Here is a 25,704-nt window from a genome sequence, read left to right on the forward strand (position 1 = left end):
AAACCTGACAGAGGAGTTGACCTTCCTTCTCAATATCAAGGATTTCTTTGCTACATGTAGCATGTACCGCCGTTATGTATTTAAAATACAAAATATGAGTAACTGTATTACGTTACAGTTATCATTTTAAAAGGTGGTATTTAGAATACAGTTACTTTGTTGAAATGAATGAATTACACGGCGGTATTTTCCTGTGTCATAAGGCTATGCCCTCTCTATTTTTGGTTTCCACGCCGGTGGAAACCCAAACAAAACATTAAGAGGCTCTAATATCTGTGTCTCAATCTTGTGGCTCATGTCACCCCTACTTGCGGCCGCATAATGACGTGAAGAAATGTTTGTAACAATTATTCACAAAAATGATTTAATATGAAGGCAACAGGCAGACTGTTACAGACATAGCCCTAAAGAATGTAGATTCATGGGCAGTGTAGTCCGTGCAGGGAGAATGGACTGCCATACCGGTTATGTGTCTGAGTGTGAGGAGAGAGAAAAAGGAGAGTAGAAAAGTAGAGTTATCATCGAGCAGAAACGGGAGCTGGGAGCATGTAAATATAATAATAACCACTGCAGCCAAAAAGAGTGCCTGACGAGCCCAGCTGTAAGTACGCTATTAAGACTCGACTGTACACTGTGTTCGTGTCTTCCTCCGAAATAAGTTCCTCTCTCTGTCTCTCGCTAACAAAGTTGACCCAGACAACAAAGTTTTCAGCTACGAGCCCGACACGAACCCGACGTATTTGTCATGATTCGGCTGTGTGGCAGGCAGGAATTGGACCCAAACGCAAACTCACGGGCACACGGGGGATAAACTCAAAAAGCATAGCTTTATTGCTGGAAAAACAGATCACAAGTTATAGAAAACTAAACTGGGAAAAACTAAATATACAGCGCACCAGGAAACAAAGGGAGACTCACACACAGCATGAGGGAGAACACAACACTGACACAGAGAAACACAGGGCTTAAATACACTGGGAAATAACGAGGGGAATGAGACACAGAAGGGGAGCACAGCTGGGAGAAACCGGACATAACGAGACCCGAGGGAAGCGAAACTCAATACATTCACGTAGGACACAGACCTTCAGAGTAAAACAGGAAATGTAACATAGACGCAGACTTGACTAGGGGGGGCAGAGCAACTAAAAAACACAGAACAATAACAGGGAGACACAGAGGGCGGCTAACTAAATACTCAGAAAACTAAAGAGAATACAGGAAAGCCGAACTAAGACACTAGACTAAAGAATAAACTGGGGCAACAAAGAGAACTAAGATCATAATACAAAAACTCAGACACAAGAAACTCAAAACACTGGGTCACCGACCCATGACCGTGACAGTATTAGCCAGAGGTCACTTTACTATGGTTCGGAGCCACGGACCCGTTTTATATGCGCGCGGAATAGTTTTCCATACGAGATCACTGCAAAAAGTGCAGCCTTACCCAATGTCCACCTACTCTTACTCATTTTATACTAAGATTTAAATCTAGTTGGTACTGCTATGGCAAATAACCTTCTGTAAAAGTAATAAATCACACAGCAATAGTACATTCATGTAGTTGTAAAAAGCATGATAACATATTAAGTAATCCGAAGTATTCAGAATACGTTTCTCTCACTGAGTAACGTAATCGAAAACGTTACAAAATACATTTTGGGGCATGTAATCTGTAGTGGAATACATTTTAAAGGTAACCTTCCCAACACTGTATATTACTGTATGATGATAAATCACGAGCCTTATCTACTTACTAGCGCTCAGTGTCCACACAAAGTAGTAACTGGTTTCAGGGCAGTGAACCCAGAGGCAGAGGCAACTTGCCTAGCGTGCAAATTTCCCAGCAGTCTCCTGTTTTATTTCTTGTAGGTTTATTCATTTTGCATTTGCATAAACAAGCAGAAAAATCCTGCTGGTCTGTCAGCTTGTCAAGATCAAGCCTTTGTTAACGGGACATGGATATACACTGAGATTAATCGAGATTATTGACTTTTACTTTGGTTTTAATTCATGTCTATTTTTAGGTTTCAGTAGGCAAGCACTGCTTGCCTTGCTTGTCCTGACAGAATGCTACTGGCTGAAAGAAACCTTGGCATTTTCATCACCTTTACAGACTATATTTAACACAAACCACAACGTTGTACCTTAATGAAACAGATTATCACCCCTCTAAAATATCAGCCTGATTGGCCAGCAATCCTTTCATCCCACAGAAGATCTACTTGCCTTTTGTCTCAGCAGTCTTCTTGTCCTGCCTGCAGAACTCACTTCACATGAAGACATTCCCAGCATATAGCTGATTTCCAGCTGAGAAGTACAAATTCTACCCTTTCTCTGTCTCTACATGGGCTGTTTATATGTTTATTTCTTTATCACTACAGGCTCCATATCTAACGGAGTTCTACTTTGCCTAATAAAAATCACTCAGGCCAAAAATGTTGTATTTATGACCAGTCTGCACAGCAAAATCTCCAGTGTTAAATTAACACTGGAGAGTGTCTATATGGGTCCACACCTCTGAGTGTTAAATACAACACTGTTGAGTGTTAAATTAACACTTTTGACAGTGTTATATGTTTAAAAGTAACCTAGTCCGTTTTGAACACTCAACAGTGTTGCATTTAACACTCAGAGGTGTGGACCCATATAGACACTCTCCAGTGTTAATTTAAGACTGGAGATTTTGCTGTGTGCAGTATGACAGTCAAAATGACTTTAACCAACCCGGAAACAAGAGGTGGTTTAACATCCTCATGTAAGCATCATTATAAACATCATTATCGCCCCATCATTACTATCTCCATCCATTAATATCATGAATGTTTCAAGAAAAAGGGCAGCTACTGCTGTGTACTCATAATATGTCAAAACTAATCACTGCTCATTTACTATCTCATGCAGTCAATTTCGATTTATTTTGAATTTCTGAATTCTAAGTGACTCCAGTATGTAGTAAATACCCTTACACAAGATTCCACAACGGGGAAAAACAGCAGTGTCCCAAGGAGTATTTCCTCTGTTAGGGAGCAGCCCTTATACTTACCTCAGCTGTAGAAGTGACTGCATGCCTGCATTAGAGGATGGCCTTAAATGCTCTAATGTTTGACAAGAATAAGTATGTAGTTATCTACATGTAAATTACAAGATCAATGGGAGTGAAAGAAGAAGCCATAATATGTCAATAGATACTCTTTATCTCATGAGAGGGCTTTTGTTGTGAAATATTTACAGGCATTTATTTTGTGACTCCTGTTTATTTTAGGATATGAAACATACCATTTTTGTTTGCATTAAAAAGAAAGCACAATCCTCTTTAACTATCAGATTTGCACAAACAACATAAGTGAAAAGTCATCTGGGTCTGACTAGGTTCTAAGATTATTTAAATTAAACCTCAGGTGAAGAACAGGGCATAACACTGTGTCATTATTTATTAAACAAAAATTAATTGAAATGGTAGAAGCAGAGTGTGAAAAAGCAGGTGCATCCATGATTGAACAGCTGAGCACTCAAAGCACAACTTGCCTGATTCACAAAAGCACTTTTTCCTATGATTTTTCTGTGTAAGTGCTTTCTATCTAACATTCACACGCACTCCGATCAATGCATTGGAGAGCAACTTGGGCCCAGTATTTTGCCCAAGGCTACTTGGCATGCTGACTGGAGGATCAGGGATCAAACTGGCAACCAGTGGGCCAACAAACAGCCTTTTAATAAGTAGATGGCCTAAAGTATTAAATAGAACAAGAGTATTAAAATTAGCTGTATGTAATGATACATACAACTAATTTTATGTGAGATGGTTATGAATATGATTTTTCACTAATGGTTAAAATGTTTTTGTTTTTTTTAAGAAATTCATAAAGTCATTACTAGTTAAGGTTAAAGGAATGCTCGGCTCAGCAGAGCTCTAACTCTTAAGAAGCTTGGCTACATTGCTGAAGAGAACACTGGGGGTTGTTCTCTTTGTAATCCTTTATAAGAAGCCATACTTGTTTACTCTTTTTCTATTTGTACTATCATTCAATTCAATTTTATTTATATAGCGCCAAATCACAACAACAGTCACCTCAAGGTGCCTTATATTGTACAGTAAATCGTACAATAATAGATACAGAGAAAAATCCAACAATCATATAGGGAGTGCAGAATTAGAATAGAAGAATAGAATAGAATAGAATAGAATAGAATAGAATAGCCTTTATTGTCATTGTACAGAGTACAACGAAATTGGAGTGCCACTCCCTTGGTGCAAGTTTCAATAATAAATATAAATGTAAAATATAAAAAGTACAAAAAAACAATCGTAAGTACTCAAACAATAGTATGTACAATATATACAGGATAGCAGCATTAATATAATGACAGTATGAATAGCAGCATAATATAATGACAGTGACGGTATGGAATAGGTTCAATTGTTTTTGTGCTTATTTACTACGGTGATAGCTCTGGGAAAGAAGCTATCCCTGAATCTGTTTGTCCTGGTTTTATGTGACCTGTACCGTCAGCCTGACGGTAATAGTTCAAACAGTTGGTTGCTGGGGTGAGAGTGGTCCTTGATGATATTGCCAGCTCTGCTGAGGTACCGAGAGTTTGCAGTGACCTCCAGGCTGGGCAGAGAGCAGCCAGTGATCTTCTGGGCTGTGTTGATGACCCTCTGCAGTACTTTCCTGTCTGCAGCTGAGCACCCTGCATACCATGTTGTTATGCCGTACGTTAGGATGCTCTCTATGGTGGCTCTGTAAAATGTCACCAGCAGCCTCTCCTCCAGGTTGTTCCTCCTGAGCACTCTCAGAAAGTGGAGACACTGCTGGGCCTTTTTAACCACCGCCGTGGTATTTGCAGTCCAGGAGAGGTCATCAGAGATCTGCACGCCCAGAAACCTCATGGAGCGTACCCTCTCCACACAGCTCCCGTGAATGTAAAGTGGGGCCGTGTCTGCTCTGCCCTTCCTGAAGTCCAAGATAAGTTCTTTAGTTTTCGTGGTGTTCAGTTGGAGGTTGTTAACTGAACACCACTCAGTCAGTCTGTTGACCTCATCTCTGTAGTCCGACTCATCCCCCCTTGAGATGAGTCCAACCACTGTGGTGTCATCTGCGAACTTTATGATGGTGTTTTATTATTATTAGGCAAGTTGTATTTTTGTTGTATTTCAAGTTGTATTATTAGGCAAGTTGTATTTTTGAGGAATAGTTTTATTATTGAACAACAACCATGTTCTCAATGAACCCAAAAAACTCATTAATATCAAAGCTGAATGTTTTTCGAAGTAGTTTTTAGTTTGTTTTTAGTTTTAGCTATTTTAGGGGGATATCTGTGTGTGCAGGTGACTATTACTGTGCATAATTATTAGGCAACTTAACAAAAAACAACTACAGTGGGGCAAAAAAGTATTTAGTCAGCCACCGATTGTGCAAGTTCCCCCACCTAAAATGATGACAGAGGTCAGTAATTTGCACCAGAGGTACACTTCAACTGTGAGAGACAGAATGTGAAAAAAAATGCATGAATCCACATGGTAGGATTTGTAAAGAATTTATTCGTAAATCAGGGTGGAAAATAAGTATTTGGTCAATAACAAAAATACAACTCAATACTTTGTAACATAACCTTTGTTGGCAGTAACAGCGGTCAAACGTTTACTATAGGTCTTTACCAGGTTTGCACACAGTAGCTGGTATTTTGGCCCATTCCTCCATGCAGATCTTCTCGAGAGCAGTGATGTTTTGGGGCTGTCGCCGAGCAACACGGACTTTCAACTCCCGCCACAGATTTTCTATGGGGTTGAGGTCTGGAGACTGGCTAGGCCACTCCAGGACTTTCAAATGCTTCTTACGGAGCCACTCCTTTGTTGCCCGGGCAGTGTGTTTTGGATCATTGTCATGTTGGAAGACCCAGCCTCGTTTCATCTTCAAAGTTCTCACTGATGGAAGGAGGTTTTGGCTCAAAATCTCACGATACATGGCCCCATTCATTCTGTCCTTAACACGGATCAGTCGTCCTGTCCCCTTGGCAGAAAAACAGCCCCATAGCATGATGTTTCCACCCCCATGCTTCACAGTAGGTATGGTGTTCTTGGGATGCAACTCAGTATTCTTCTTCCTCCAAACACGACGAGTTGAGTTTATACCAAAAAGTTCTACTTTGGTTTCATCTGACCACATGACATTCTCCCAATCCTCTGCTGTATCATCCATGTGCTCTCTGGCAAACTTCAGACGGGCCTGGACATGCACTGGCTTCAGCAGCGGAACACGTCTGGCACTGCGGGATTTGATTCCCTGCCGTTGTAGTGTGTTACTGATGGTGACCTTTGTTACTTTGGTCCCAGCTCTCTTCACCAGGTCCCCCCGTGTGGTTCTGGGATCTTTGCTCACCGTTCTCATGATCATTTTGACCCCACGGGATGAGATCTTGCGTGGAGCCCCAGATCCAGGGAGATTATCAGTGGTCTTGTATGTCTTCCATTTTCTGATGATTGCTCCCACAGTTGATTTTTTCACACCAAGCTGCTTGCCTATTGTAGATTCACTCTTCCCAGTCTGGTGCAGGTCTACAATACTTTTCCTGGTGTCCTTCGAAAGCTCTTTGGTCTTGGCCATGGCGGAGTTTGGAGTCTGACTGTTTGAGGCTGTGGACAGGTGTCTTTTATACAGATGATGAGTTCAAACAGGTGCCATTCATACAGGTAACGAGTGGGGGACAGAAAAGCTTCTTACAGAAGATGTTACAGGTCTGTGAGAGCCAGAGATTTTCCTTGTTTGAGGTGACCAAATACTTATTTTCCACCCTGATTTATGAATAAATTCTTTACAAATCCTACCATGTGAATTCATGGATTTTTTTTTCACATTCTGTCTCTCACAGTTGAAGTGTACCTCTGGTGCAAATTACTGACCTCTGTCATCATTTTAAGTGGGGGAACTTGCACAATCGGTGGCTGACTAAATACTTTTTTGCCCCACTGTATGTACCCATTTCAATTATTTATTTTTACCAGTGACACCAATATAACATCTCCACATTCACAAATATACATTTCTGACATTCAAAAACAAAACAAAAACAAATCAGCGACCAATATAGCCACCTTTCTTTGCAAGGACACTCAAAAGCCATCCATGGATTCTGTCAGTGTTTTGATCTGTTCACCATCAACATTGCGTGCAGCAGCAGCCACAGCCTCCCAGACACTGTTCAGAGAGGTGTACTGTTTTCCCTCCTTGTAAATCTCACATTTGATGATGGACCACAGGTTCTCAATGGGGTTCAGATCAGGTGAACAAGGAGGCCATGTCATTAGTTTTTCTTCTTTTATACCCTTTCTTGCCAGCCACGCTGTGGAGTACTTGGACGCGTGTGATGGAGCATTGTCCTGCATGAAAATCATGTTTTTCTTGAAGGATGCAGACTTCTTCCTGTACCACTGCTTGAAGAAGGTGTCTTCCAGAAACTGGCAGTAGGACTGGGAGTTGAGCTTGACTCCATCCTCAACCCGAAAAGGCCCCACAAGCTCATCTTTGATGATACCAGCCCAAACCAGTACTCCACCTCCACCTTGCTGGCGTCTGAGTCGGACTGGAGCTCTCTGCCCTTTACCAATCCAGCCACGGGCCCATCCATCTGGCCCATCAAGACTCACTCTCATTTCATCAGTCCATAAAACCTTAGAAAAACCAGTCTTGAGATATTTCTTGGCCCAGTCTTGACGTTTCAGCTTGTGTGTCTTGTTCAGTGGTGGTCGTCTTTCAGCCTTTCTTACCTTGGCCATGTCTCTGAGTATTGCACACCTTGTGCTTTTGGGCACTCCAGTGATGTTGCAGCTCTGAAATATGGCCAAACTGGTGGCAAGTGGCATCTTGGCAGCTGCACGCTTGACTTTTCTCAGTTCATGGGCAGTTATTTTGCACCTTGGTTTTTCCACACGCTTCTTGCGACCCTGTTGACTATTTTGAATGAAACGCTTGATTGTTCGATGATCACGCTTCAGAAGCTTGTCTGTGTCTTGTCTGTGTTGTGTGTGTAAGGTCGGGGGGCGGGTTCATTCCACTGCAGGGCAACCTGCCACTGCATGTGGCGAATAAAATTTGAACTTGAACTTGAAATTCTTGAGACCACTTTATTCACTATAAATGACTTGTTGGCTATAGAATGATCATTCGTGAATTTCATATGCTTGTGGGTGGATAATCCACAGTAGAAGGCTGGGGCAGACAGTGCAGAAGCTACAAGTACACTCCAGATCATTGAACACAAAGGCTAGTCTCACATTTACAAACAAACATCACAATGCTCTCTGAGAACTGAGGATTGACAAGAATATGGACAAGAATCTACCAGAAAATCCTGGAGAAAAATGTCAGCCATCAGTTTATGCTCTGAAGCTCAAGCACACTCGGCTCAAATGGCTCAAATGAACATTGTCATGAATCGCTGTGTGGCAGGCAGGATAAAGGATCCAAAGGCAGGATTCAGAACACGGAAGAATAAACGGAAAGAGGCAGCTTTATTGTGCTATAAAAACTCGGATGCCAAAATGCAGGGAACAGAGCACATAAACTGGGAACTAGGGAACTAACTTGGAAACGGAGACCTAAGAGACTAGAGACCAAGAAACTAACAAATTACACTTTAACCGGGAACACAGAATCAAACCCTAAGAACTAGAACTCAGAAAATACTAAAGAACTAAGGAGCTATCTCCAAAGGTTGATTCTGATCATCTGGACGTAGCGTTTTCAGTAGGAGAAACGTTTCATCACTTATCTAAGTGACTTCTTCAGTCTCAGCTGACTGCAGGTTTTCCCAATCTTATAAACAGTACATTTGCACAATGACTGAAACCAGCCCACTGAAGGAACAACTAAGGAGCTAGGAATACTTGAGACAGAAACCAAAACTAAATAGCAATGACACATCATGAAATCAATGATTAATAACAAAAACCACAAAACATGACAAATATGGCTCGAAAAAATAACCAAACAAAATGAATGCTCTAGAAAGGGCTATTCAAAGTCCAGAATTAAATCTGATTGAGATGCTTTGGCATGACCTTAAATAGAACATTCATACTGAGTTAAATAAATTCTACAAAGAAAAATGGGCCAAAATTCCTCTACATCGATGTGAAAGACTGATGTGAGTTATTGCAACATGCTTGATTGCACTTCTTATTGTTAAAGATGGCATAGCCAGGTATTCGATTCGGGGGGAAACCTTTTCACACAGGGCCAGAAAGAGTTGACCTTTTGTCCATTAATCAGTGAAATTATCAGTTAAAACTCACCTGCTCTTCAGCAACATACACTTTTATCATGGCCAATGCAAAACATGCATAAACCTTCACTGAGTACATCCATGACAAAACACCTAACTCTAAACACATATGTTTTCTATTCATTTCTGTTATGTATTTAGTAAAATCAGTTTATAGTTTGTGGTACTACTTTCTGTTACAAAGTAGAGAACACAAAGTGTGGTGTATGTGCGCATTGATATGCCTGCGCTTTTCCTTAGACTGGTTATTAAAGTAAATTACTACAACTAAAGAAGGCGTCGTTACTTACCAGTTAAGTTATAAGAGAGAATATAACAGACTGGCGACGAGGATTAAAACGGATCCCCGATGTGCATTGGACGACAGAGAGGGGGAAATCCTTGTGAAAGTGGCCAAAAAGACACGAAAAAGGTTAGGGCCAAAACAACTAACCCTCCGTGTGGATGCTAGCTCACCTGCCTGGCTAAAGAGAGGACGTGAGTAACATCAATTCTTTTAAGTGAAGGACGCTTATAAAAATACCGAGAAAATGTCAGGAGGCGTTGGACAAATGGACGTTTTTGATAATGGCACAGAGGATTGGACAACATATGTAGAGAGAGTTGAACAGTATTGTCGGGCTAACAAAGTAGAGGATGAGAGGAAAGTTTCTGTGTTACTGAGTGTGATGGGAGCGAAAACATACAACTTGTTGCGCAGCCTCATCACACCGACCAAACCAGCTGACAAAAGTTTCAAGGAGATCACAGAAGTGCTCCAAAAACATTTCCAACCGAAGCCACTGGTTATAGCCGAACGTTTCCGATTTCATAAACGAAATCAACTAAAGAATGAGTCCACATCGGAGTACATCGCGGAACTCCGGCGGCTGTCGGAACACTGTCAGTTCGGGGAGGGGCTGTCAGATGCGCTGAGAGACCGTTTCGTCTGCGGCATGAACAAATGAAAGCACACAGAAACGACTTCTCACAGAGGATAACCTCACTTTGCACCGTGCATTAGAGATAGCGATATCGATGGAGACAGCAGCAAAAGATGCCGGAGAGCTTCAGGGAAAATGCACGGAGCCGTGTTCTGTAAATAAAATACATCCACAGCGCAATAATAAATTACCGATGTGCTTCAGATGCGGCAAAAAGTCACATGACGCTGCTAATTGCTGGTTTAAAGAGAAAGAATGCCTGCAATGTAACAAAAAGGGGCATATACAGAAAATGTGTAAATCAAAGCAGTATGATAAAAAGAAAAACAAAATGTGGAAAAGAGACAGAAAGCTGCATGAAGTAAATGAGACAGAGTCAAATGATTCTGAGGAGGATTTGGCATGCCTGGAACTGTACACAATGCAAGAGAAAGATAATGATGCAATATGGCTCACACCTAAAATACAAGGGATTGAGTTACAGATGGAACTGGACACTGGGTCTGCTCTCTCACTGGTTTCATATGAAGATTACAGAAACAAATTCCCCAATCTGAAACTGAAGCACACCTCAGTGAAACTGAAAACGTACACAGGTGAAAGAATAACTCCTCTGGGAAAACTAAAAGTGAAAGTGGAATATGAGAAAAAGAAATGCAACCTGGAACTTTATGTTCTGAAAAATGGAGGTGTGCCATTATTTGGGCGTGACTGGTTGAAAAACAGTTACATGGAAATGCAGATGGACTTTCACGTCTTCCACACATGCAACCCACTGAAGAACTGACTGATCCAGCTACTGTGTTTCACGTTACACAAATGGAACCCCTACCTGTCACAAGTGCTCAGGTGAAAAGCGAAACGAGCCGAGACACAATCTTGTCCAAAGTATACGATTTTACTGTGAATGGTTGGCCGTCCTGCACTGACACTCAGTTCTCTGCGCACTCCACCCGCAAAGACCAACTATCCGTTTACCAAGGATGTGTTATGTGGGGAACTCGTGTCATCCTGCCACCCAAACTACGTACAACGGTACTGGACTCACTGCACAATGGACATTTAGGTGTGGTTAAGATGAAATCTCTTGCTAGAAGCTATGTTTGGTGGCCAGGCCTTGACTGTGAAATAGAGAACATGGCTAAATCCTGCACTGGTTGTCAGCAGACGCTGCGTCAGCCTCAAACAGCACCTGTACACGCGTGGGAGTGGCCATCCGCTCCATGGCAACGCATTCATATAGACTGTGCTGGCCCATTTATGGACCAAATGTTCCTGGTTGTGGTTGATGCTCACTCAAAATGGCCAGAAATCTTCCCCGTAAAGCAAGCAACAGCTGCCAGCACAATCAATAGCCTTCGGTCACTGTTTGCACGCACAGGTCTGCCACAACAGCTCGTAAGCGACAATGGTCGTCAGTTTACTGGAGAGGAGTTCCAGTGTTTCCTTCGGAGTAACGGCATACGACATATCACTTCAGCTCCCCATCATCCTGCAACAAATGGACAAGCCGAACGGTTCATCCAGTCCTTCAAGCGGTCAATGAAAGCCAGTCGCACAGAGGGGAAGCCGCTACAACAGAAAATAGACAATTTCTTACTGGCTTACAGGAACGCCACTCATGCAACAACTGGACACACACCTGCAATGCTCTTCATGGGACGGAATCTGAGATCACGTCTAGATTTGCTGAAACCAGACATTCGCAAGGATGTCCAAGATAAACAGTCTTCCATGGTGGAAACAACAAGAAACAAAACTAGATTCTTCAATGTTGGACAAAAAGTTCTCGCCAGGGACTACAGAGACCCAAGTCAGAAATGGCAGCCTGGACCGGACCACTGACATACACTGTAAATGTTGGAGCCAACTTAGTCTGGCGTAGACATTTTGATCAGATTGTAGATGCGGAAAGTCACATGGTTCCACAGCAACCTGAGAGCACATCTACACCTCAAGATTCAGAAGAGTTTGCCCTCGCTTCACCACCTGAGGTTCAGGATTTATGTGAAACTACCAATGCTCAAACACCTGAACTTCCCACACAGAGCACTATGGAGTCTGACCAAACAGGCAGACGGTACCCTGAGAGAAATCGCAGAGCACCTCAGAGACTGAACTTATAGGTTTCAAGTTAATTTTGTAGGAAAGCAGTTCAAGTTAAATTATTGGTTTACAGCATTTATCTGAAAATATTTTGATTGTTTGGTACCTATTGTGTTCATCAAAGTTGGATGGGAGGAACTGTTATGTATTTAGTGAAATCAGTTTATAGTTTGTGGTACTACTTTCTGTTACAAAGTAGAGAACACAAAGTGTGGTGTCTGTGCGCATTGATATGCCTGCGCTTTTCCTTAGACTGGTTATTAAAGTAAATTACTACAACTAAAGAAGGCGTCGTTACTTACCAGTTACGTTATAAGAGAGAATATAACAATTTCCATTGATATAGAAGAAAATAGATGTATTATCCCAAATTAGCCCAATATATGCTGTGGTCTTTATTGGGAGCAATAAAAGGTACTATGCTGGTTTTTCTCAACTAACAAACAAACAAACAAACAAACAAACAAACAAACATAAATATATAATGTGAGGAAGTAGCAGATTACAATCTTACATATATATAGAAGGCTTTTTTATCATGTATGCGCAAGGCCTACATCAGCCAAGACTGAGTGTAAAGAACTTCCAAAGCATTGGTTCAGCTTTGCTGATATTGCCAAGGGGCGTCCTTGACAACTGCAGGCAAGGCAAAGAGCTATGGACAGATAGCTAACACTCTGGTGAAGAGCTACAAGAGCTTTCTGAAGCCAGAAAAAAAGAAAAGCAAAACAAAAGAAAACAGACCAGAGGGTGCAGTGTTAAGTTCCTAGCTAGTTTTAGTTACATTGGTTAGAAAGCTGCTTCCATAAATTGTAAAGGTGTAATGGTAAAAACAGTCAGTAAGTGCTAAGTAATAAAATACTAGCCCTTCACTCACCAAAGCTTTGTTGGACAGTCTGTCCCAAAAAGTACAGGTGTGTCAGAAAACTCATTTAACAATACTCCGAGCAGAACGAACTGCAAAGAAATGTAGGGTGATCTTGTCAAAAGGCTTCCTGTATTTTGCTACGTAAACAGGCAAAATACCCAAGAGTTAATGTATCTTTTTGTCTCTTTCAGTGACCTGTGCAGTCACACATTTTGCTCACTCCTCTCAAAGCACATTCACTATTGCTGACTAATGTTGATAAGCGGCCCAGCTGACACTGCTTGTTTGGCTCCTGCCTCTAATTAAAAAACATCTGTGTGTCTGATTTCCTTCTGCTTTTTCCCCAACTGGCTGATCCATACTGAACTCCTGCAAGATTAAAAATGTTAAGTGGCTGGCTTGAGGTTGCCCTCATCACTTCTAGTGGTGTGGTTTCATAGAAGTAATTCACTTATTGATTCACCAATCAAAGGTGATATGTGTTGGACACCTGGGAGTTGGCAAGGTTGATCTATAGATGAGGTAAAGCTAAAATAGACACAAGTGGCTAATGCAGAAAAAAATGAGATGAGAAAAAGGAAGTTTGAATAACTGAGTCACACTGGCCTTGTTATGGTGGTGACATGACACAAAACGAAAGGTGGCATGAATATCTAATCATTTTGCAGTTGCAGCAACACGCAACCTTATGCCTCAGATTTCAGATTTGGCAGTGTTGTTTTGGGTTAAAATAAATCAATCATAATAAGTAATTTGACCTCAAATGAACTGTGAAAATGAATGTTGCCTGCAAAAAGTCGCTAAAAATCCTGATAAAAGTGGGTCAACTGCAGGTTTGTATAAGAAACAGCTAAAAATAAAGAAAGCAAATCACATTTAACACACTCGTGTATTTTAGTGTTTGCCACTAAAGAAAGTGGCGAGAGAGTAAGCAGTGAAGTGCGCTCCCTGCATGTGATGGACCGTAAACAGCAGCACAGCTCAGTTCACATGGTAAGTCCTGGCAGCGGTGCAAACTGTTCAGTTCGCTATTACCAACAAGAAAAACAATGAGCCAACAGACAGAAATGTTAATATAGCAAACCAATTTACTGTATGGGAGATTGTCACAGTGCTGTAAATATACTTTTTTCTTGGCTTTATTCAAGAAAAAAAGAGACTTTTACACGTTGACACACAATGATGAAAGTTTTAACTTTAATTTTACCCTTAAAACACGGAAGAATATCAGCTTGAACAACTAAAACAGCATCAAGTCATAACTGTTTCTTTCTACCTCAGTTCTTATATTTCTCCCGTGCTACATATAAACACACATACACATACAAAAAAAAAACAGTTACGAATGACTGCATGGTTTGTTGCTACACACGCAAACATATATTAAATCATTCATCTCTTAATCAAATATTTTTAGCAAGGGAATTAGAGTTATAATGCAAGAAAGAGGAGTGTCTACAACCAAGAAAAATAAAAACAAACTAATTTTCATGATATGTGTGAATACCTTGATATGACAGTTTAATTTCAAAGCTATATGAAGCCAGACTTTTAAAATTTATGCCATTTCTGACTTTTCATAATAGGAAAATTATCATACACATGCCTATGCAACATCACAAACACAACCCCGCATGACCAAATCTCAAGCTTTAAAAGAGTAATGGTGCCCTCTTACTGCAGGGGCTAGAAGTTGTTATACTGTCCAGTGCCCATCCGTGTCCACCCTTGACAGCTGTCATCCCTCTGTCATTGATTAGGCTGTCGTTTGCTCTGCACCAGGAGCCTGTAGATCGTTATTCACGTCGAACCTGGAAACCAGCTTCTCATTCCTGGAAGTGTCCATCACTAACTAGTTTTCAAAGATCTCGCAGCGAGACTGATCACTGCAGAGTGAGTTCGGACAGAGGACCAAAAAATAACAGTTTTTATAACATTGGAGATCTGAGATTTTTATATTTCACATTGGCGTTAATATACTGGAAACACTTTATTGAAGTGCATTGAGTCCATGTTGCTCATTGTTGTCTGCACATTGAGGGCCCGTGTGCATTATTTGTAGGAATTGGTATAAGGCGCAGTTCTTATTGTTGGGATTGGTCTACAGCAAAGTTTTGTAGGGTGATAATAATGAACATAAATAAATAAAACACAATCAGAAAAAAAATATGTCAACTTCTGACAGCAACCCTGCAATTGCCACCAATTACACCAATTATGCCTGTGAGTGCACTAGGATTTACCAGGAAAACATCAATGACAGCACGTACAAATGCACAAAGCCAGATATATAAAATGATTACAATGTGATATACAATGAGTTCAAACTTAAACTAAAATATCAAAAGTAAAAGTAACAAAAGTATCAAAAACATACATTTTCGATGAGACTGGTTATGGCTACATCAGTGAATAACAGATTATGGATGTTTTTTGGACTGAGCTGGTCTCTTTCCTTCAATATCGTCCAATATTGTTAACAACACTGGTTCATACTGCCTGCTTTCCTAAAAGACAAAGAGAGACAGATATAAATGCTGTGCATGTGTATGAGGATCTTTGTGCACCTGCACTCCATGAGACTGCAGAGATAGAGTCAATCAGTGGCAGAGAGAATCACAGCTTATTTCAGGATTTTGTGGGGTCCATAAACTGCTTGCAGATTAAGTTGAATGTTCACAGCGGACCAAAATAACCCTGAAGCTACTGGGAAATGTCCCAGTGCTCCCAATCGTCAGCGTGCCCTGTCCGTGGAAACGTCCCTACTGTGCGGTAATTCATTTAGTGCGGGAAGTGGCAATAACTCTGAGCTGCATGGATGGCAAGAGGACGATCAACTGAAAGAATAGCTCAGACTACCACAAGCACAAAAGGAAACCAAAATGAACAGAAACTAGCTCAGGTACAGGACCATGAACTGTTTGATTTCTAAACTGTAAATAATTAATGTGAGCCAGCTCCTTTTAATCTGTTTGACTTTAACATTGAGCTCGTTCTTGCTGTGTCTGTTCACATCTCCTGTGGCTTTATAAACTAGCTTAGTTTGCTTTTTGATAAAGCTTATAGCTGCGATAAAGTCCAAGGTTCTGACAGACCTTCTGTAATGCACTGAACAATTCTCCATTCTTCCAACAATTGTCCCCGTGTATGCCACGATTGATTGTGTGTGTGTGTGTGTGTGTGTGTGTGTGTGTGTGTGTGTGTGTGTGTGTGTGTGTGTGTGTCGGAGGGGAGTCATTTTTGTCATTACTTTTAATTACTTCTTTTCCCCTGATCCTCTAGGTTTTCATCACAGATGGCTGCCTTGGCCTGAGCCTGGTTCTGCCATGGGTCTTTTCTGTTAAGAGAGCTCTTTTTCTCCCTACTTCTTCTCAGTGTTTGACTTTGTCTTATTCTGTCTCTAATATGGTACTGTAGGACCCACAATAATCTTGGACAGAAAACACAATGCACAAGCAGAGATACTGCTTGTAGCTTCGATGTGGGGGCAAATTTACTCTACACAACTGCTGAGCTGCAAATTTACACCAGCCGTGGACCAGCAGTGGACCAGCAGTGTCACTGCTTTTATTGTTAGCCTGTAGCCACAGTGGAATTGGTGGGAAACACAAAGCGCAGCTTCACAAAAAATAAACAAATAAAAAATTACATTCCTCGAAATAAAATTTACATTTTTCAGACAAGGCCTTCCAAGAGCACTCCTGGCACTGTATTTATGAAATGGCACGTGAGACTGTGCTGCTGGCATCTCCATTGTTTTTCAGTGACTCACCTCTTCTCAAGGAGAGGAGGACAGATCAACGCGGAGAAAAGATACTGGTGCGACATCAGATTGAATCTCATTATATGCTCCGGGAGATCAAATGACAAATTATGGGTACAAGTTAGCATAATTATCTGGCTGTATATATAAAAGCAGGATCCAAGGAAGAGCTTTTCCCAATCTTTCCCTCTTAAAGCCTATCGGTTAATCTTTTTTGAATAATGATTCTCAGTGTTCTTAAAAAATGGCCAATTTCATTTACATTACACAAGAACCAGAAAAAACCCTCACTGTGTTCACTACATGAACTCACAAAAACACAAGAAGCATTGTCAGTAATATCGATACAGACATAGTTTACATGCACTCATTATATATATATAAATTTCATGGTAAATTTGGGTTTTAAAAGATTTCCAGGGGAAATTATTGTGCAGCATACATCTTTAATTACTACAAAAAGAATTGGATGCACAAGTGTGAATGTACATCTACTGGCTGAGTGCTGATCAGCTCTTCATTCCAGAAAGTTATTGTTGCTTCTGCCTTTGTGATGTTGACTGCTTCTTGCTGTAGGAGGTTGCTGGAGCTGACTCATTATTTCCATCCTGGCACCAGCTTTGGTAGTAGCCATCTTTTACTGAAGCTTCTGCACAATCAGCTGCTTCTTGGTCAGTGTGGATATTGGCTTTTTACCCATTTATAATTCCCACATGTATTAGTAGGATTGCAGCAGTTCCATATTGTCAGTCTTTGTATGCCAGTGGCCTACTCTGTGTGTATGTGTGTATCAGTAACACCCTAACAGACTAAGTAATTTATGGGTTTGAAGGTAAGCGATAGAGCTCTGGCAAGTTCAAAGAGGTTCTGCCAGAGGAGAGGATATGTTATTGTCCATTCCAGGAGGTGAGAAAAGTGTAAGTCGAGTGACCTTACTTTTTTTTCAAGATGTGCCCTGAATGAGGAACGAGCACTGGGTCTGCAAAGTTCCAGAGGTTCCCTGGAGGAAAGCAGACGGGGAGTTTTAGGGCAGGTATAAGAGAGTTCTTAATGAGATGATGAAGCCAGAGAGGAGCAGAGCAGCAAGAGTCGTCTGTAGAAAAACAAAACAACAATGCTTCATATTAGAGCAGCTAAAACAGACTCGTAATCCTTCATTAGAGAAGAATAGTAATTTTTTTCTCATTTGAATCAAGTTCTGAGTGCTGTTAGAGTACAATGGCACAGGAGCTAACACTTTAATATTTGATTTGATTTCAAAAAGACTTCAAACTATAACACCAGCTCTGCACCTCCAGACTCTGTTTCTCATAGGAAGAATTTTTTTTTGCCTACACTTCCGATAAGATTGATCCTCTTCTGTGTGTGACTGACATCCAAACATGAGTCGGATTTCTGTGTTGGGATTATTGATCCTGTATGTCTGATAAGGAGTGGTCAGGATTTGGTTTCATGGCTCAGCACTGCCCAGCTGCTCAGCAAATGTCCAATAATGTGTGACTCCAAAGAGATTTCTGAATGATTTTAGGTAGTAGGAAGCAGCGTTTTCAGCAGATGCAACATTTAGTCCTTGGAGAATGTTTTGAACTTTCAAACAGCATTTTTATACCATTTCTGCTACAAAAACCTGGTATGCAAAAATAAAAAATAGAATTAGCATAGAGTGAAAAAAACACCACCACTTCTGTATGTACTGTTGTGGAAGTTTTCCAATAAATAAAGCTGCAGACAAGCGATGAGCGGTAGCTAACATTCTTTAATCAAAGCAAAGAACAGACAACCAAGCTTGATGAAGTCCCTGCATGACCGCGGGACAGACGGTCAGCAGAGTCTCCCTGAGCCTAGCATGGCTCTCAGTTAAATACCTTCTCCAGGAACATGTCTGTGAAGGTTCTCAGTCATCCAGGTCATCGTAGTCAAAGGAGCTTGCAAAGAAAAGCGTCTGGACTTCTTTAAGTTACTTGAAGATGTTTCACCTCTCATCCGAGAAGCTTCTTCAGTTCTAAGGTCAAATGGTGGAGAGTCCCAGATATAAACCTAGTGGGAGTTTCCCCCCACAGAGGGACAAAAGGACCCCCTGATGATCCTCTAATCACCTGAGCCAAGGTGTGAAACTGGGTGTGGGTCCCAATCAGCCAGAGTTTCGGGTGTGTTCATTGTGAAACCTGGCCCCACCTTATCATGCGAATTTCTGAGGTCAGATGGCCCAGGATGTGAGTGGGCGTTAAGGCGTCTGGGAAGGGATCTCAAAACTGGATTATAGATGGCAGACAGTTGGTGTCGTAAACCACCGCCTCTGTTCAAAGATGGTCGCTCACAGTGGACATAGATGGCTTCTTTCACTCCTCTTTCAAACCATCTGTCCTCTCTGTCCAAAATGTGAACATTGGCATCCTCGAAAGAGTGTCCTTTATCCTTTAGATGCAGATGGACTGCTGAGTCTTGTCCTGTGGAGGTGGCTCTTCTGTGTTGTGCCATGCGCTTGTGAAGTGGCTGTTTGGTCTCTCCAATGTAGAGGTCTGGGCATTGGAGAGACCAAACAGCCACTTCACAAGCTCAGGCGATTAGAGGATCATCAGGGGGTCCTTTTGTCCCTCTGTGGGGGGTTACTCCCACTAGGTTTATATCTGGGACTCTCCACCATTTGACCTTAGAACTGAAGAAGCTTCTCGGATGAGAGGTGAAACATCTTCAAGTAACTTAAAGAAGTCCAGACGCTTTTCTTTGCAAGCTCCTTTGACTTCTCCAGGAACAAAAGGCAGTACACAGCTGTTTCACACCCTAAGGTTCACACTCCCTTGCTACCTCCCGGAGTTCTTGAAGAGACAAAAGACTCTCTTCATAGCACTTTATATGGAGGAGCAGTTTGTGGCAGCTCTTCTCTGAATACTACTCTTCCGGCGCCCCCCGTGTGCGGCAGCCTGTTACAGCAGCTCTGCTCATTCTGAGTTTCTTTCTTTCTTATCTTTTTTCTCGTAATTTTTTTATAACTAACGTATTAGTAATTAGACTCTGCAACCATGTTCTACCGTTTTGTGCTAGTCCTGGTCGTTTTTTTCAGTTTATTTCTACTTTTTTCACCCGTGTCTGGGGACCCAGAGCAGAGATCCTTTGTTTACAGTAAGGATCAGCTGTTAGCGCTGCGTCCTGCAGCGGTACTGCCGGCGGACAGACTCGATATTCCCAGCGAGCTGAGGAGGAAAAGACGGGGGTGTCGTGCTGGGAAGGAGCGCCGTCGCCCGAGAAGGAGATGTTATCGACCATCTCTTCCTTCTGTAATTATTGGAAACGTAAGATCTTTGCCCAATAAGATGGATGAGCTCACGTCGCTAACCTGGTCACAGAGGGAGTACCGGCAATGTAGCATCATGATGCTAACGGAGTCGTGGCTAACATCGCTAACTCCGGACACAAGCGTGACACTACCGGGATTCCAGCTGCTGCGAGCGGACAGGACCAGAGACAGCGGTAAGAGGAAAGGAGGGGGACTGGCAGTTTTTGTGAACGACAGATGGTGTAACCCTGGGCACATCACTGTAAAAGAGCAACTCTGCAGCAGAGACATTGAGCTGTTAGCCGTTAGCATGCGTCCGTACTACCTGCCCCGGGAGTTCTCGCATGTTATCGCGATAACAGCGTATGTCCCCCCCTCGGCCAACGCGGATGCAGCCTGTGACTCTCTCCACTCTGTGGTCAGCAGACTGCAAACACAATCACCGAGAGCCCTTCTCATAATATCAGGGGACATCAATCATGCCTCACTGGACTCCACACTGCCCACCTTCACCCAGTATGTGACCTGCCCAACCAGAGTCAATAAAACACTGGACTTACTGTATGCCAATGCAGAAGAGGCATACAGTTCATCACCTCTCCCTCCCCTGGGCAGATCTGATCACAACCTGGTGCACCTTGTCCCTGTGTATGAGCCCTTAGTGCGCAGGGAGCCACCAGCCACCCGCACAGTACAGAGATGGTCAGAGGAGAGCGAGGAGGCTCTTAAGGATTGTTTTGAGTCGACTGTGTGGGAGGTGATTTGTGATGACCACGGAGAGGACATCGACAGCCTTACTACATGCATTACTGACTATATAAACTTCTGTGTGGATAACACTGTACCTACCAGGACTGTACGGTGTTTCTCCAACAACAAACCTTGAATTACCCCAGAAATTAAAACTGTCCTCAAGCAGAAGAGGAGGGCCTTCAAATCCAGAGACAAAGAGGAGTTGAAAAGGGTGCAGAGAGAGCTGAGGGGACTGATAAGGAATGGGAAGGAGAGCTACAGGCAGAAGATGGAGAACCAGCTTCAACAAAACAACGTTGGTGAAGTCTGGAGAGGCCTCAGAACCATCTCGGGCCACAAACAGCAGAACTCTCTGCCTGGGAGGGATGTGAGATGGGCAAATGAACTGAATCATTTCTTCAACAGATTTGACTCAGCCATGAGGCAGTCTGCAACATCGGCTGCAGACTCACCCACCCCCACTGCTGCTGTTCCACCTCAGACACCTCAGACACTTCACACCTCCTCTATTCACCCTGCTCACTCCCCCCCCCCCAACCCCAACTGCAGCATCCAATACACACTCAACACAAGGCTCCAGCCTGTCTCTCTCAACCACCCAGGTTAGGAGGGAACTGAGGAGGATTAATGGCAAGAAGGCAGCGGGTCCAGATGGCATCAGCTCGAGGGTCGTCAGGTCCTGCGCGCACCAACTGTGTGGGGTGATGGAGCACCTCTTCAACCTGAGCCTGAGGTTGGGAAGAGTCCCACAGCTCTGGAAAACCTCCTGTGTTGTACCAGTGCCAAAGACTTCACGCCCCAAGGACCTCAACAGCTACAGGCCGGTGGCTCTGACATCCCACCTGATGAAGACCCTGGAGCGGTTGGTCCTGGCTCAGCTTCGGCGCCTAATAAGCTCATCACTGGACCCACTTCAGTTTGCCTACCAGCCTGGCATTGGAGCGGATGATGCCGTCATTCACCTCCTACATCGTTCCCTCGCTCACCTGGAGACCGCTGGAAGCACTGTGAGAATCATGTTCTTTGATTTCTCCAGTGCCTTCAACACTATTCTTCCCTCGGTTCTAAAGGACAAGCTGGAGAACTCTGGAGTGGACCATCACCTCACTACCTGGATCCTGGACTACCTCACCGACCGACCACAGTATGTGAGGACTCAGGGCTGTGTGTCGGACAGGGTCGTCTGCAGTACGGGGGCCCCACAGGGAACGGTTCTGGCTCCGTTCCTCTTCACCATCTACACTGCAGACTTCTCCCACAATTCCACCCAGTGCTTCCTGCAGAAGTTCTCTGATGACTCTGCAATAGTCGGCCTCATCACTGATGGGGACGACAAGGAGTACAGAGGTCTGACCCAAGACTTTGTGGACTGGTGCCAGCAGAACTACCTCCAGATCAACGCCAGTAAAACCAAGGAACCGGTGGTAGACTTCCGCAGGCACAAGCATTCTCCACTGCAACCACTGAACATCCAAGGTATGGACATTGAGGCTGTGGACAGCTACAGGTACCTTGGTGTTCATCTGAACAATAGACTGGACTGGACTCATAACTCAGACGCCCTCTACAGGAAAGGGCAGAGCAGGTTGTACCTGCTGCAGAGACTCAGGTCGTTTGGAGTGGAAGGCCCACTCCTGAAGACCTTCTATGACTCTGTTGTGGCTTCTGCTATCTTTTATGGTGTGGTCTGCTGGGGCGGCAGCATCTCTGCTGGGGACAGGAAGAGACTGAACAGGGTGATCCGAAGGGCCAGCTCTGTTCTAGGATGCCCTCTGGACCCAGTGGAGGTGGTGAGTGACAGGAGAACGGCGGCTAAGCTGTCATCCCTGTTGGACAACATCTCCCACCCCATGCAGCAGACTGTGACAGCACTGAGCAGCTCCTTCAGTGGCAGACTGCGGCACCCACGGTGTGGGACAGAGAGATTTTGCAGGTCTTTCCTCCCCACTGCTGTCAGACTCCATAATAAAGACTTTAACTGATCAAGCACACACATCCATACATATGCAATAATACTAAGTGCAATAATCCTTTCTGTCATCGTTGTATTTTTACTCAGTTGTATATAGTATTTGTATTTGTATTCTATTTTTATCTTATTGTATATTTATTTTATTTTATTCTACTGTATATAGTATATTATTTTATTCTATTCTGTACAGCTGTGTACTGTATTTATTCTTATTGTATTCTAATTTTTGCCTCATAACTTTTGCACTGTCCACTTCCTGCTGTGACAAAACAAATTTCCCACGTGTGGGACTAATAAAGGTTATCTTATCTTATCTTATAAATCCTGTGCATCACCTGTGTGTCTCTAGGGTCTTACATACACTCCCCAGCAATTTCTAACAAGAGTTCACCCTCATATCATAGACATATTGATTCTTCTGGAGCCTCCTGTCATTTATCTGTCTTTGTTTGTTTATAAATGTATAAATTTGCAGAGTGTGTAGTTGAGAGAGTTGAGCCTGACGTGTGGATTCTGTGAGGTCCGCTGACAGCAAGTCCACCCCTGGTTTCTAGAAAGCACAGGACCTCTGATGTAGCTGCATCACAAACAGATTCCAAGCAAATGCAAACTCGAGCCAGTTGAGTTGAAAACTAAGACGAGACAGACTCAATCTTGTCGTCATCTTGACCCTGTTTTATTGCTGTCTTGATGCAGTTGGTGCTCCCTCCTACAAGCATTAATACAACTCTGCAGCAGATGTCCTAACAACCCACCTACAAGAATTTTATTAATGTTATCTCTAAAGTCTTTTGGGCAACAGTCACACTGGAGCTCAAAATGGCCCAGTTCTCAATCCCCTCACATGTGAGCCAGATTGGATGTTTTTTATTCCATCTTGACCACACAGATATGTAACACATGGTGCTAAGAGTAATCCCCAGTCAAGTGACCTAAATGCAACTTGCAGTTGGAAAACTCAAAACATAATTTGTCAGTGTTACCATGACAATACGTAATTATTACATCATTCACTCGAGGCACCTGGCACATTTTGACAGCTTGACTGAGCGAGCGTTAAGGACAAGGAGACAAATCAGAGGAAAAAGCAAATACATAAAAGAGGCTGCCTTTTCCAGACACACCCCCATTCATTTGGAAATTTTACTTACATTTTTCAAACATGAAATGTCTATTATGTTTACCTGCATACAGAGCACCCTTTAGAGGCTTTTTCACCCTGACAGGAATACTAATTCTTGGGGAAATACTGGTGCAGTGATGGCATCTGTGAGCAGGAGGACTTGTGTGTATGACCATATGTGTCTACAATACAACCAATGTAAGGCAGGCAGCCAAGCTAGGGCAGTGCTCAGCCCACAGCAGCTGTTTGGCAAAAAAGCAAAATGCCACCATGAAGCAAATAAATAATCCATGCCTTTAATTAGCACCCCTACCACCGCCGCCGCCTCCTCTTGGTCTCTTGCCTCTTTTTTGATGTCGAGGGCCGGGGACAGGATTTAGTTTCAAAGAGAATATGAGAGCTGCCACCTCAAGAGTTCAAGGGCGAGCATAACCCAAAGCGCTTAGCGTGTTTGCATCCAACATGGAAGGAAAAAGTGTTGAGGACTGTCAAGTGTTGCAGAGGCAAAGTAGCAAGAGACAACAGCCTGAGGAGAAACGCATTGTAAATAATTCCAGCTGACAGCCTTGTGACAAATGATGGTGTTAACATTTTTATAGCCACAATGACACTGCTGCTGTGTGTTTGGGACTGAAAATCAGACCTAGTTTCATGGTTGTAAGTAAAAGCAAAAAACAACACAAGAAGAAATATTATTAAGGAGAGACATACAATCTTTGAGTTGAAATAGAATGTATTGAATTTTTTATCAGTGGTCATGAGAACGAGTTACATTTATTTTCTATGTCAAGCAGAGATGGGCAGTAACTAGTGATGTGTCGGTCGTGAACAAAACGGTTCTTTGAGCCGACTCTTTGAAGTGAACGAGCCAGCTCCTTATCGCGAGCCGTGGGGTTTTTTTTCTCTTCTCTCTCTCTCTCTCTCTCTCTCTCGCACTTTTTTTCCACTTCACTCCGCATGCGAGCCTTGTGCTTTGCGCTGGGAAGAAGGGGGAGGGGCGGTAGTTACACTCAGTAGCACAGGAACAGAGTGGAGGGAGAGCGAGAGAAAGAGAGCCAGGGACAACAAGGTCACATTAGAAAGGTATAGTAATCATCCACAACTATTTTCAGTTGCGGATGATAAAGGATTCAGAAAGTTTATTCATGCAGGTCCATATGACAGAGAATATGCATGTTCTTTTTGTTTTCATATTTTTTCATATTTATATTTAATTGTGTTGTGGTTTGCAGTGTTTTGTGTTGTTTCACTTTAAATTTGTTTAAAAGGAAAAAACTGAAAATTTAAATAGTTAAAAGTTGAAATGTAAATAGTTGGTTTTTGTATTATATGATTTATTTATTACATTTTATGTGGAGTGAATAAATAAAGGTATATTTACAGTGGCCCCTACAGACAAAGCACCTACAAAATACTTCAGAAGTGCTCCAGGATGCTAGGGGGCAGTGTTGAGCTTTTGTTACCTAGTGGCTACACAAGCCAGGAAGGACTGGATTTGGTGTGTGGTAGTAACAGGTAAATGAACATTTTTTAAAATTATTTCAATATATATGAGTGCTTGTGTATAAATACACAAACAATACACGCATGCTTTCATGCTTTCAATTGTGTAAGTTAAGTGATCTAGGTAGCTC

Source organism: Mchenga conophoros, linkage group LG9 (assembly GCF_057382185.1).
Source record: "Mchenga conophoros isolate Kocher_MC1m ecotype Shallow Benthic linkage group LG9, M_conophoros_male_GT1.1, whole genome shotgun sequence".
Classification (NCBI taxonomy): domain Eukaryota; kingdom Metazoa; phylum Chordata; class Actinopteri; order Cichliformes; family Cichlidae; genus Mchenga; species Mchenga conophoros.